Consider the following 12,678-nt stretch of genomic DNA (forward strand, 5'->3'; position numbering starts at 1 on the left):
ATAAAATAAACTGCTGCACCAGTATTATTGACTTCCAAAGAGGCCTTTGCGTGACCAAAGCCCTGACTTTGTCCATAAGCCTTTTCTCAACCTGGAACACAAAGAACTTCCATATCCACTAGTCACAATTGCACTCAGAGCCTGGCATGAGAAAGACATTACAAGCCAGCTTCTTCACAAAGATGAGATCTTTCCTTTCAGGAAATAACAAACAAGTTTCATTTCACTCAACAGGTTGTATCCAGGAACTTCCAAATCAGGCACCTTTTCCAGGAACCAAAGGTGCACTACAAACCTCAGTGAGACTCAAGCCCTCCAGCCCTAGTCATGTTCATGAATCCTACAAATAAACTTCTGCCCTGTACACTACTTTCACTTCCACGTTGACAGCAAGCCTCAAGGAGTATGGGAGTGAAATGCAGGTTACCACGTAGCAGAAATAAAATGGAGAATAATCATTTCTAGCAGTAAAATGCACAAAGGTTAACTCAAACATTGAATTTACACCACCCTACATAAGCTTAATGGGGTTGAGTTTTTTGAGCAGGGGAGAGATCCCACCACTCGGTAGCCTCGGCAGTGTACTGTTACAGGTGGCCACTTCTGAGGCTGCAAGATGAAGGAGAGGGCGCCTTCATGGCGGGGAACCCTTGAAGACAAGGTAAATTTGTTTTAAAGAGCTGGGGCCAGGCACAGGCAGGCCCCAGCGATTGGGGTGGTGGGGGAGGGGTGGGGGGGGTGGAGGTTTCACCTTCAAGCAGTGACGCAGTATCTCCCCATGGTGGCGGCCCCTCCCGATACTGGCAAAATTCTGGCAGGGGTAGAAGGTGGCCCTTAATTGGGCACTTAAGTAGCTGAATTGGCCGGCCAGCTGAGGTGCCTGCTGCTGGCGATGGGAAGATGTTGGGCTCCCCTCCCGACGCCTTCCTCCACCATATTACCAGCCTGTCTCCAAAGGGCTGGTAAAATCCAGTCTGTAGAGTCTGCCCTCCCCTGTCAGCTGAATGCTGGAGAGAATGTGGTCAAAGTCACATGTTCAAACGCTCCACTCTGGACACATTTCCTAGAGGTCCGTACAATACATCCCCTCTACCCCACAACAAACCCCCGCAGATGAAGAGATGGATTGAGGGCAGGCAGACGTCAAGGAGTCTCTCCCAAACAAGAAGTTTCTGGTGACACAAAGAAAGGAAGTAAGGATTTTGCAGATTGAAGTTCTCACCAGGTTGGTTTGACCTGGGACTGGAGGAACAGTCAAATGTTTTGACAATTAAACCTGTTAAGTGGCTTGTTAGCAGTTTGAGAAACATTGTTATGATCATTATAAGGTCCTCACAGAAGGCTGCCATTTTTGCATTAGGGTGATGAAGTCAGATTGTCAGGAATCATATGTTTTAAAACTGTGTCTGTATAATTGTTAGCATCATGTAAATGATGAAAATTAGGAATTTAATCTGATTTTTCTGCAAAAGGGGTGTTATACGGTTTGCAAAACAATGTTAATGTATTTATTGAGGAGCGCACTGTCTTTTTCTTGTTCCACTTCGCAATGGGTCACAACATATATTTAAATGCTTTACCTAGTTACCGATATGGCCAATTATATACTCTATTTTTATTTCAGAAAATCCATCAACCGGGTTTCTTTAACAGATAACAAAATTATTAATTTATTATAAAACAAGACTTATTTAATAAAGACACAAAGCATTAACAAGCAGGTTGAAATATGAAAGTTCCCTTCTAAATTAACGCAAAATTCACACACACAAACACACACCGGTTTAAAAAAAAGTTTTCTCTGCAGAGATCTCTTTACAAAAAGACAAAAAAATACTTTGGCCAAGTATTGTTAATTCTTTAAGGAAAAAAGGAGAAGATAGGCGATGTTCTCCACTGGCCCTTTTAGGCTGGCGTCCAGATACTCGACGACAGATGTCACTGGGATCTTTTTTTTTGGAGCAGTTCTCTTCAGGCGACATTGAGGATAAGTCTGGCAAGTTTTTCAGGGGAAATGTGGCATTAATTTCTCCAGTCCATACACTGGATTCTCAGGGTTTCTCAAAGAGGTGAAAAAGGATGAGCTGATGGCCTCTCTTAGCAGGCTGATCCCCAACTGACTCAAAACAATATCCAACACGGAACCAACTCTTGACCAACATAAATGTTAACAAAAACAAGAAATGCTGGAATCACTCAGCAGGTCTGGCAGCATCTGTGGAAAGAGAAGCAGAGTTAACGTTTCGGGTCAGTGACCCTTCTTCGGAACTGACAAATATTAGAAAAGTCACAGATTATAAGCAAGTGAGGTGGGGGTGGGGCAAGAGATAACAAAGGAGAAGGTGCAGATTGGACCAGGCCACATAGCTGACCAAAAGGTCACGGAGCAAAGGCAAACAATATGTTAATGGTGTGTTGAAAGACAAAGCATTAGTACAGATTAGGTATGAATACACTGAATATTGAACAGCAGCAAGTGCAAACCTGAAAAAAAACCTGAAAAAAAGTGGGTAAGCAAACTGAACAAACTAAGATGAAATGAAATAAATGCAAAAAAAGATTGTAAAAAATGTAAAAAAGAATGTAAAAAAAAGGAAGAAAAAATAACTAAAAATGAAAGTAAGAAATAAATGTTAACATATCACTTCTCTGTAAACAAATCCCCAATCACCAAGGCTCCTGCTGTTTACCGAGCTTAAGACATGTGACATCCAGTAAGGGTTTGTTTTTAAACAAAATCTCAAGTCCTTCTCAGTGACCTTTTAAAAGAAAACAAAGTTCAGCATCGATAGAATCTCTTCAGGCTTTTAAATGAATCCACTTCCACAATTTTTAAACACGATTCCACAAAAACATTCAAAAATGGAAGCATTTTCATAATTTTAAGAGACATACATCAAAGTAGACTACAATTTAACTTTCCCCTGCCCAGGGGTGGGAGGTGACAAGAGTATGACATATGCCAAATAGAATTTGGGGATGCACCCCCTTATCTCCTCTCCTGAAGAGACTGACCTCTGGGGTAGGATTTGATCTACACCAGCAGCCCACCAGACTATGCCTAAATACCCAATATTTATGCATGAGCCTAACAATGAACAGCATTGGTCTTGATAATTGTGGAGAGCACTGCAGTCAAGCCTACTCCTCTTCGCACTTGATATTCACACACATGCACTCTTAGCAAAGTTCACTGGGCAGGTTCAGTGCTTTAATACTGCCCTGACATTAGCTAACTGAACAAAAATGAGTAAGTAACCTGGAGTCTTCCCTTCTATACTACAGCTGGCCATGCCTTTCCTCACCAAGACATTTGGAACATCCAGATTATATTGAATTAAAATAAACTTCACTCCAATTGAGTGTCAATTACTAGACTTCAAGATGGGCAACCTTAAACTTTGTCTTCTTGGGGAATGGTCTACAAATAAAGGGGAAGAAAACAAATTAAGCATCATTAGATGCAGAAAACACATTCTAAATTACCCATGTTGGCAACATTGGGCAGTGTTATGAACAAGATATATAGCAAGAGTGACACTGATTATGAACCAATTTAACTCATTTAAGGGAGTTCTTCTTCTTTGGCCTCCTTGTCTCGAGAGACAATGGGTAAGTGCCTGGAGGTGGTCAGTGGTTTGTGAAGCAGTGCCTAGAGTGGCTATAAAGGCCAATTCTAGAGTGACAGACTCTTCCACAGGCGCTGCAGATAAAATTGGTTGTCGGGGCTGTTACACAGTTGGCTCTCCTGTCTTTTTTCCTGACAACTGCTAAGTCTCTTAAGGGAGAAAGCTGCACATAAATAGCTTGCAACATCTTTTAACAAAACAGAAACTAATGATTTTCACATTGTAGAGGCTTTGGGAGTTGCACCTGTGATGTGTGTATATCTAAGATGATGCTGGACAGCGGTTGGCTACATAGGCAGTAGGTGTGAATGGGCCACGTGCTCACTACAGCTCTCCCGGGCAACGTTCCATTCTCCCAGGCGTCTGCGCTACAACATTAGTCCTGCCCCGCCCCCCGGTCGTGTGCCTGGCTCGGCCCCGCGCCTGGCTCGGCCCCGCCCCCCGGTCATGCCTGGTTCCTTCACCCGCTTGCCAGGTTCCACCTCCTAGGCCCCGCCTCCTCGGGACGGTCTCCTCCCCCTCCCTCTTCCCCACGTGCTTGGCCCCACCCTTCCCCAACCCGGCTCCTCCCTCACCCGCGGCGGCCCTGCCCCGCCCCTACCCAGCTTGCCTTCCGCTCCCTCGTGTACCTGGACCCTCCCCACCGCCTCGGCCTCGCTCCGCCCCCGCTTGCATGCCCCACCCCGCTTTCCCGGCCCCGCCCTCACCCCGCCTCCCCGGCCCCTCACTCCGCCTGCCGGCCAACCCCCGCCCCTCTCTCCACCCCCTTGCATGCTCCACCCCCGCCTGCCCGGCCCCTCCCTCTCCCCGCCGGCCTCGCCCCTCTCCCTGCTTGCATGCCCCTCCCCCACCTACCTGCTCCTCCCCCGCCTCCCCGGCCCCACCCTCTCCCCCGCGTGCTTGGCTCCGCCCCTCTCTGCGCCCCGGATGTTCCAGCCGCCTCACCGTGTGTAGTCAGGGAAACATGGCGATTGTGGAGAGACCGATATTGTACCACAGAAATATACATATATTTATTTTTTAAAGCTATCATCGATCAACATTTGGACAAGGTAAGATCATAATCGGTGATGCCATGGAATTGAGCTGAAGCTGTTTAAGTCGCAGTGACATTGTCATGGTAAATCAGACGGCTGGGGATGAGGGAACGGTTAAAGCGCAGCCTGACAGGAGCTTTTGTTTTATTCTAACACAGGGAAGCGATATTAACTTTCCCACAGCCTGGCAGATAAAGTGTGTGGTGCTGAATTTCCCAGCTGGGTTGCCTGTCGTGTATCCTGTTGTATTTGCTCCTTTGGAAGGAACAGGTGCAATGTATTGGGGAGCAGGTTGTGGGTTTGTTGATCTTATTGTCACCAGTGCTGGGCATTGGATTGTGTTTCTGTTGGCATGAAATAGGGTGTTTTTTTTCTTCCCTTTAATTTAAATGACACCTGGGTTGCCCAAGGACCATCAAACCAAAGTGCGTGCCCCCTTTTAATGTCAATGCAATAACCCTTTGAAACCAGGTTTGCATTTTCTTTGGCAAATGCTTCATCCATTGCCCTTGGGCTTTATACATCACATTGCACGGTACCTTATTACAATTCAGGGCTTGAAGGAGGAAAGTCCTTTTTATCATTACTGTATGAAAAAGTGACTGACATATACCCATATATTAAAGCTTTAATATCAGATTGGGAAATGTGTATCTTAAATTTGGGGGGGTGGGGGGATAGCTTCAAAGAACCTAATGGTGGGTGAGTGTATCTTATATAACATAGGTACAAGGCAATTCCATTTAACATGCCTTGGGGTTCTGTACAAGTTTGGTGTAGATTGTTTTATTTCTGTCAGTTTCTTTCTATTCTGAGAATGTAAAAGAGAATTTCTCTGAACTTGGTGTTTCCATCTGTAGTTTGTAACATTTATGTTTTAGCAGAACTTTCATCTGAATGTATTTTTGAAATTCCCATTTTATTATAGCTCCAGCCATATCTGATGCTTCTTGTATCGTGGGGCATATTGCACACGTTTACAATGTAAACAAGTCATACTCTAATTCATGCCTAAACATTGTTAATTGCAGCTTTGTTTTGTCAGTTGAGTTATTGTTATACATTTTATTTCAAAAAAATAAACATTATGAACAGGTTACAAGTTGAAACAGGTATAGTGGCAAATGTTAATTAATGGTCCAGATATAAGCAACTTTTAAGCTCAAAATAAATAATTTTAATATGATATTTACAGGTCTGGAAACTCAGGAGCTGTCCCACGTTTTCTAGGTAATATTTTGTGTGGGTTAGTTACGATTAAATCAGCCAGTCTTTCCATCTGAAGAAGGGCATTGTGCAGTTTGTGGATTATATCTGTAGACAATGAAGCTTTAGAGTCCATTGCTTTCATTGACATTTAAAATAAATATAAATATATGGCAATGACTTATGCACTCGTGTCATACATTGTGTTTAGGACTCCTTTCTTACTCAGTATGTAAAAAGCCCAACCAGAGAAGAATTACTGCTGGGTCTAGTAATGGGAAATGAACCAGAGAAAAAAGAAATGAGCATAGGGGAACTGCTAGGCAATAGTGATCACAACATAATAAGATTTAAGATTATGGAGAAGGACATAAGTAAGGCAAAGAGCAAAGCAATAGATGGGGGAAAAACTAATTTTGAGGGAAGGAGAATGGAACTAGGAAAGATAAACTGGGAAAATTTGACAAACGAAAAGAACAGTGGTAATTATTTGAAAAGGTGATCAACAGAGTGCAGGAGAAATATATTCTACTAAAACAAAACAGTCTATAATGAAACACCATGAATTAGTAAAGAGTTCAGGGCGCAATTGAAGTTAATGAAAAGGCATACACCAAGTACAGAGACACAAAAGGAAAGGATGACCAAAGGGAATAAGAGGTTAGGAAATTAGTCAAAAAATCGAGAAGGCAAAGAGGAACTACAAAATTGAATTATCTAGGAATATAAAAGGAAATAGGGAAGTTTTCTACAGATGAGTAAATAAGAAAAGGAAAACGGGTAGGACCAGTGAGGATTGCACAAGATAAACTCACAGCTAATGTCAGCAAAATGGCAGAAATATTAAGTATTATGTAAGTAATTTGCCTCAGTGTTGCAGAGATTAATAAGGTGGACATGGCATTAGAAGAGATCAATATTTTCAGTAGAAAGAAGGAGATAATTGTTAAAATAGTCTCACGTAGAGGCTGAAACCCTTGGTCCATATATACTAAAGCAAGCTAGGCAAGAGATAGAGGCACTATTATATATTTATAAACATTCATTGGAAAAGGGAATAGTGGCAGAGGACTGGCAAACAGCTAAAGTTAGACCTATATTAAAGGGAGATAGAACAAATGTAGGGAACTATAGACCAGTTAACTTAATGTCAGTAGTAGGAGGGTTATTTTTTCTTTACTCAAAAGATGTTCTAGAAAAACACTGAGAAACCAAAAATATAACATAGAGTAGTCAGCACGGATTTCAAAAGGGAAGGTCAGCTTGACCAATCTTACTGAATTATTTGAAGAAGTAACAGAAAATGTAGATGGGGTATGGAGTAGATGTAAAAGACTTAGATTTTCAAAAGCTCTTCAGTAAGGCACCACACAGTAGGCTCATAACTTGAGGTCGGAGCATGTGGAGTCGGGACAAGTAGCAGAACGGATAGCAAGCTGGCCACAAAACAGAGTAGTTGTTAAAGGTATTTACTCTAAATGGTGGAAGGTGAGAAGTGGTGTTCCAGAGGGACTGGTGCTGGGATCATTGTTGTTCACCATTTTAAGTAGAGAATTTGGACATGGCATTCAGAAATACAGTTTCTAGATTTGCCAATGACACTAAATTAAGGGAATAGTTAATACTGAAGAAAGTTGTGACAAAATACGAGAAGATGTCAATAAATTTGCAGAATGGGTGTGTAAATGGAAAATGAATCTTAATATAGATAAGTGTAAGGTGGTGCATTTTAGTTGGAGGAATAAAGTGCATGTGGAACATGAACACCAGTATAGACAAGTTGTGCCAAATGGCCTTTTTTTGTGCTGTAAATTGTATGTAATTCTGTGCAATATGATTTTACTGAATTGATGCCTATAGCAGTAGGGAATGGGTTGTACTGCACCTTTTGTAGTATTTTCATTTGAAAGCAGTTTTTAATTACAGTAACATTATCATTTGCCATATTGATTGAACAGAAGCAGAAAGAAAGGCAGCTTGAATTTGAAACTGATGTTACACTAATTCTTGCAAGCTATTTTTAATTAGTACATGGCACACGCACACAAGACAATTTATTAAATTGTTTTCAGTGACAACATGGTGACAGTCTTTGTAAAGTTATGCTAATATGTGGAATTCATCTATGAAATCTGATAAGTATACTTCTCGTGCGTATATTGGACAAAATTTGGAATTTTTACTCCGCTCTTCATAGATCTGTAGCTCAGCCTCTGAACCACTGAAAATTGGAGTAGCGTTTTAATTGCTCCCATACAATGTAACAGTTAACATAGCTTTTTACCTCGAATTGTAACCTCACATATTTGTTTCTGCTTATGGGGTGGAATGGGCAGACAGCAAACTCTCAAGACCCCGACAATATCTCTTTGTAATTGCCCTGTTTGGAAGTGAGAGAGGATAGTTTTACTTGCAGTGAACCTTTTGTGTGAGCCCATGTCTTATTATTCAGTGCACTGTTGCTCTGCTGCATTGCTAACATGCTATCACATCAAGTCACTTACACATGACAAGGATCAGGAAGTGGAATTAGCCATTCATAGCACTAGTATGGCAGAATCTTATTTGTATCCATATGATACAATGCAGTTCTATATGCCATGGAATTTTTTTAAAATGGCATGATGTTTAGGTTTTCACTGAAAAATTTATGTCTTTATTGTGCTTATTTTCCAAAATAAAACTATTCTGATAAATGTCACCATAGTATCTTGGCTGCTAGCTGGTGGTAGCAAGAATCATGAAGCAAATACATTTTTAAAAAAAATTAAGTTAGCAGTGTTGCTTGTGATACATAAGGGGCAGCACAGTGGCGCAGTGGTTAGCACCGCAGCCTCACAGCTCCAGGGACCCGGGTTCGATTCTGGGTACTGCCTGTGCGGAGTTTGCAAGTTCTCCCTGTGTCTGCGTGGGTTTCCTCCGGGTGCTCCGGTTTCCTCCCACATGCCAAAGACTTGCAGGTTGATAGGTTAATTGGCCATTATAAATTGCCCCTAGTATAGGTAGGTGGTAGGGAAATATATAGGACAGGTGGGGATGTGATAGGAATATGGGATTAGTGTAGGATTAGTATAAATGGGTGGTTGATGGTCGGCACAGACTCGGTGGGCCGAAGGGCCTGTTTCAGTGCTGTATAAACTAAACTAAACATCAGTATTGCGACTCCATGACTTAAGATATATTGCAACATCCTTCCTCATACTGTTCTATTGACCCATCCTAAAGAAACTTAATATAGCACTTCAAAAACTTATCAGAACTGTTGCAAAGGATGGTTCATTGTTTGTGGGCTACCAAATATAATTGGTATTTTTGGCATATAAATGCAATGATGTCCAAGAATCTGTTTCTGTGTGGGAAATTGTGATAAGATTTACCAACCCTGAGGATTTACAACTGAGTCTAAACCAACAGATTACCATGAAAGAATGATGTTTGCTTCATAGCAAAGTTTGATTTGAGTAGCTTTGTCAATATTTGTTCTATAATCTTAATGATTCATCGATTTATTTATTTCTATAGGACCCTTTCTCAGTGTTTCAAAGTTACTGTTTGAATTGTTGCAAAAATATGTCTGAGAATACCTCTCAAACTTCTTTGTAAATCCCCACAGTGGTCATATGCACCCTATCCCTGACTATCCAGATCATTCTTGGAAGAAATCTAGTAGAACGAATCTTGCTGTAAGTTGAATTTTTACTAAGGATGAAAGAAAATTCATATCTTTAATTCTATATTCTGATGAAAGAGAGATTCTGATTTTCCTTTGTGCCTCTGAGATACAGATTGGACTGTTATTTTGAAAATCCTTTAATTGCTAATATATAACCATTGCTGCATTTAGTGCAAATGTCCAAAGGCAAAGGGGTTGTAAGTCATATGCAGAGAGCTGACAAAACAGTTTATTTTATTCCACAGGAATATACTTTTTATTTATAAAGTATGGGGAATAATTAAAATCAAGAAGTAAACCACAACATGGAATCATACATGCTATGCATAAAAGTGTAAACATTTTAGAAAAAACCTTTGCAGCTGGACTAACAATTTCAGTTTTCTTTTTAGAATAAAAATACATCTCTAGCTAATATGAACTTAATGCATCATTAGTTAATGTAATTTGCTTTAATGGAGAAGCTAAAACTCCACATGTTGTGAACATGTTTTGTTTATTTGCACTGTGAATGATAAATTGGATATAAATCATCCCATTCATATGAATGTAGCCATAAAATTAAGAGAATCAAATGACATATTTTCTCATATATAAATAGAATATTTACCTAGAAGTATATGCATAGTATTTGAATTCTAAAGTTTTAGTGTCCTACAATATTTTTGTTTTTTTTAGTTGCAGTGGCATCATGGCTAACTTATCAAAATTTAAGATGCTGTGATGTCTGATCTCAGGGATAGAGCTGTCTCAGTTGGTTGTGCCTCCATAGGTTAGGAAGTAGAAAATTGGCCAGGGTCCTACTACATATAATGCTCAAGCAATCCCTGCTGAAAAATCTGCAGGTGTGGAGATAATCTAAGGCTTGACTATTATACCCTCATGAATACTGTGCTAACAGCCTTACTGTTTAAGGCTCACACAGAAGTTTTTTTCCCCCAAAATCTATATGTGGGCTTTGCTGGCAAGGCTGGCATATCTTGCCAATCCCTAGTTGTCCTAGAGAAGATGGTTGACCACTGTGAACCACTACAGATGATGTGGTGAAGGTGCTCCAACAATCTTGTTAGATAGGGAGTTCTACGATTATCATGTATTGGCAATGAAAAAAACAGCAATATATGATGTCCAAGTCAGGATGGTGTGTCACTTGGAGGTGGTGATTTTCTTGTGCACCTGCTGCCCTTGTCCTTTGATTTGGGAGGTGCTGCTGGAGAAGACTTGGAAAGCTGCTGTTTTGCATCCTTTGGATGCAAATGATTTGCAGCGATGGTATGCCAGTGGCAGAGGGAGTGGGTGTTTAAGTCAGTGTTAGGTTGCTGATCAAATGGGCTGCTTTGTCTTGGATGGTGTTGACCTTGAGTGTTGTAGGAGCTGCAGCCAACCAGACAATTGGAGTATTCCATCACAGTCCTGAACTTGTGCCTGCTAGGTGGTAGAGAAGAGTTGGGAGATGTGTCACTCACTATAGCTTCTGACCCGTTCTCGTAGCCATAGCATTTATGTGGCTGGTCTAATTGTGTTTCTTGGCCAATGGTGACCTCCTGGATGTTGATGTTGACTATCTGAGGATTGTGAATCGAGCTGAACTCTGTGCAATCGTCAGCGAACAGCCCTACATACTGATGAAGCAGCTGAAGGCAGTTGAACTTGGGATGATGTCGTCTGGCTGAGATGATTGGCTGTAATGACCATAAACTAGCTTCTTTTGTGCCAGGTATGACTCCAGTCACTGGAGAATATTCCTGCTGATCCCCCAATGACTTTGTTTTTCTAAGGCTGTAGAGGAACTGGAGAAGGTGCAAAAAAGTTCCCAAGTGTAATACCAGAACTAAGATATAATTAGAAAAGGCTAAAGAGGCTGGGGCTGTTTTATCTAGAAAAGAAAATGCTGAGGGGTGACCTAATAAAGGACTTTAAGTTTATGAAATGGTAGATGTAGAGAAAATGTTTTCACTTGTAGTGGAGTCCAGAACTAGAGATCATAAATGTAAGATAGTCACTAATAAATCCAATAGGGAATTCAGGAGATACTTCTTTGCCCAAAGTGTGCGAAGAATGTTGAACTCGAGGAGGAGTGGTTGAGGCAAATAGTATGGATGCATTAAACGGAAAGCTGGATAAAAACATGAGGGAGAAAGGAATAGAGGGTTATGCTGATACAGTTATAGGAAGTGGGGTCAGAGGAAGCTCATGTGGATTATTCAAGTATGTAACTACACTACGTACCTAGGAATGCTTTTTAATTTATGTTATTGAAATCTTTTTCATGACTAAAAGTGTGTTTTCTTTTACATATTGCAGCAGGGAAGCAGAATGATTGGTTTGTAACAAAGGTTCCTAAATTTGTGGGTCGTGACAAGGCTATCGGGGGCATGAGCAGGGCACCAGTTGTAACTCACTAAACAGGTAATGACTGCAATATGTATTTTGCCCATCATTAGCGCTGCAGCATTCCCTTCAATTCTCAGGTTGATTTCCACATCTGCACTCTCCAACTCTGGCATTCCCTGCTTCTCGTTTGCTCCTCAGTGAAACGATGTCTTTCAGTTAACAAAAAAGGGTGTTTGCCTTCTGGTATGTACCTCTGTGCAGCATAATTTATTTTTGGAAGTACTCATGAGCTCTGTGGTCACTGCTGCCATAGAGAAAAAATAAATAGGTGCCTCCCTGCACTCGGTGACTCTGCTTCAAAAATCTATTTTAAAAATTCTTTGTCTGGAGCTCTGCAGCTCTCTGGAGCATTTTTTTTTGTCCTTGTATCAAAGTCCACATGAGGCCTTTACCTTAAAACCCACCTCTTTGACCAAACTTTGGGTCATCTGCCCAAATATCCCCTTGTGTGGCTCTGTCAGATTTTTATTATATAGCTCCAGTGAAGTGCCTTGGGACATTTGACCATTTACTACAGTAAAGGTGCTACAGAATTCAAGTGGCTGCTGTTGATGCTTAGAGGGAATAGATGCTGTCCTTATTTTTTAAAAAGTGCTGCACGTTTCTGGGAAAATTTATTTTGTTGTACTTGGATTTTATGTCAGCCGTGGTTCAGTTGGTAGCACTCTTGCTTCTGAGTCACAAGGTTGTGAGTTCGAGTCCCACTGCAGAGACTTGAGCACAAATCTAGACTTCCAAT

General features: G+C 41.1%; 1 protein-coding gene across 2 annotated transcripts in view; it reads left to right on the top strand.

The window, feature by feature from the left end:
* The first annotated feature begins 4,567 nt into the window (after nucleotides 1–4,567).
* The window catches only part of pak5 (p21 protein (Cdc42/Rac)-activated kinase 5), a 225,675-nt gene continuing 217,564 nt past the window's right edge, over nucleotides 4,568–12,678 (top strand). For both annotated transcript variants that reach the window (XM_068044337.1, XM_068044340.1), the window contains exon 1: nucleotides 4,568–4,681. The gene's annotated coding sequence lies outside the window, so the exon portion shown is untranslated. The remainder of the gene's footprint in view (nucleotides 4,682–12,678) is intronic.

This window comes from Heterodontus francisci, chromosome 13 (assembly GCF_036365525.1).
Source record: "Heterodontus francisci isolate sHetFra1 chromosome 13, sHetFra1.hap1, whole genome shotgun sequence".
Classification (NCBI taxonomy): domain Eukaryota; kingdom Metazoa; phylum Chordata; class Chondrichthyes; order Heterodontiformes; family Heterodontidae; genus Heterodontus; species Heterodontus francisci.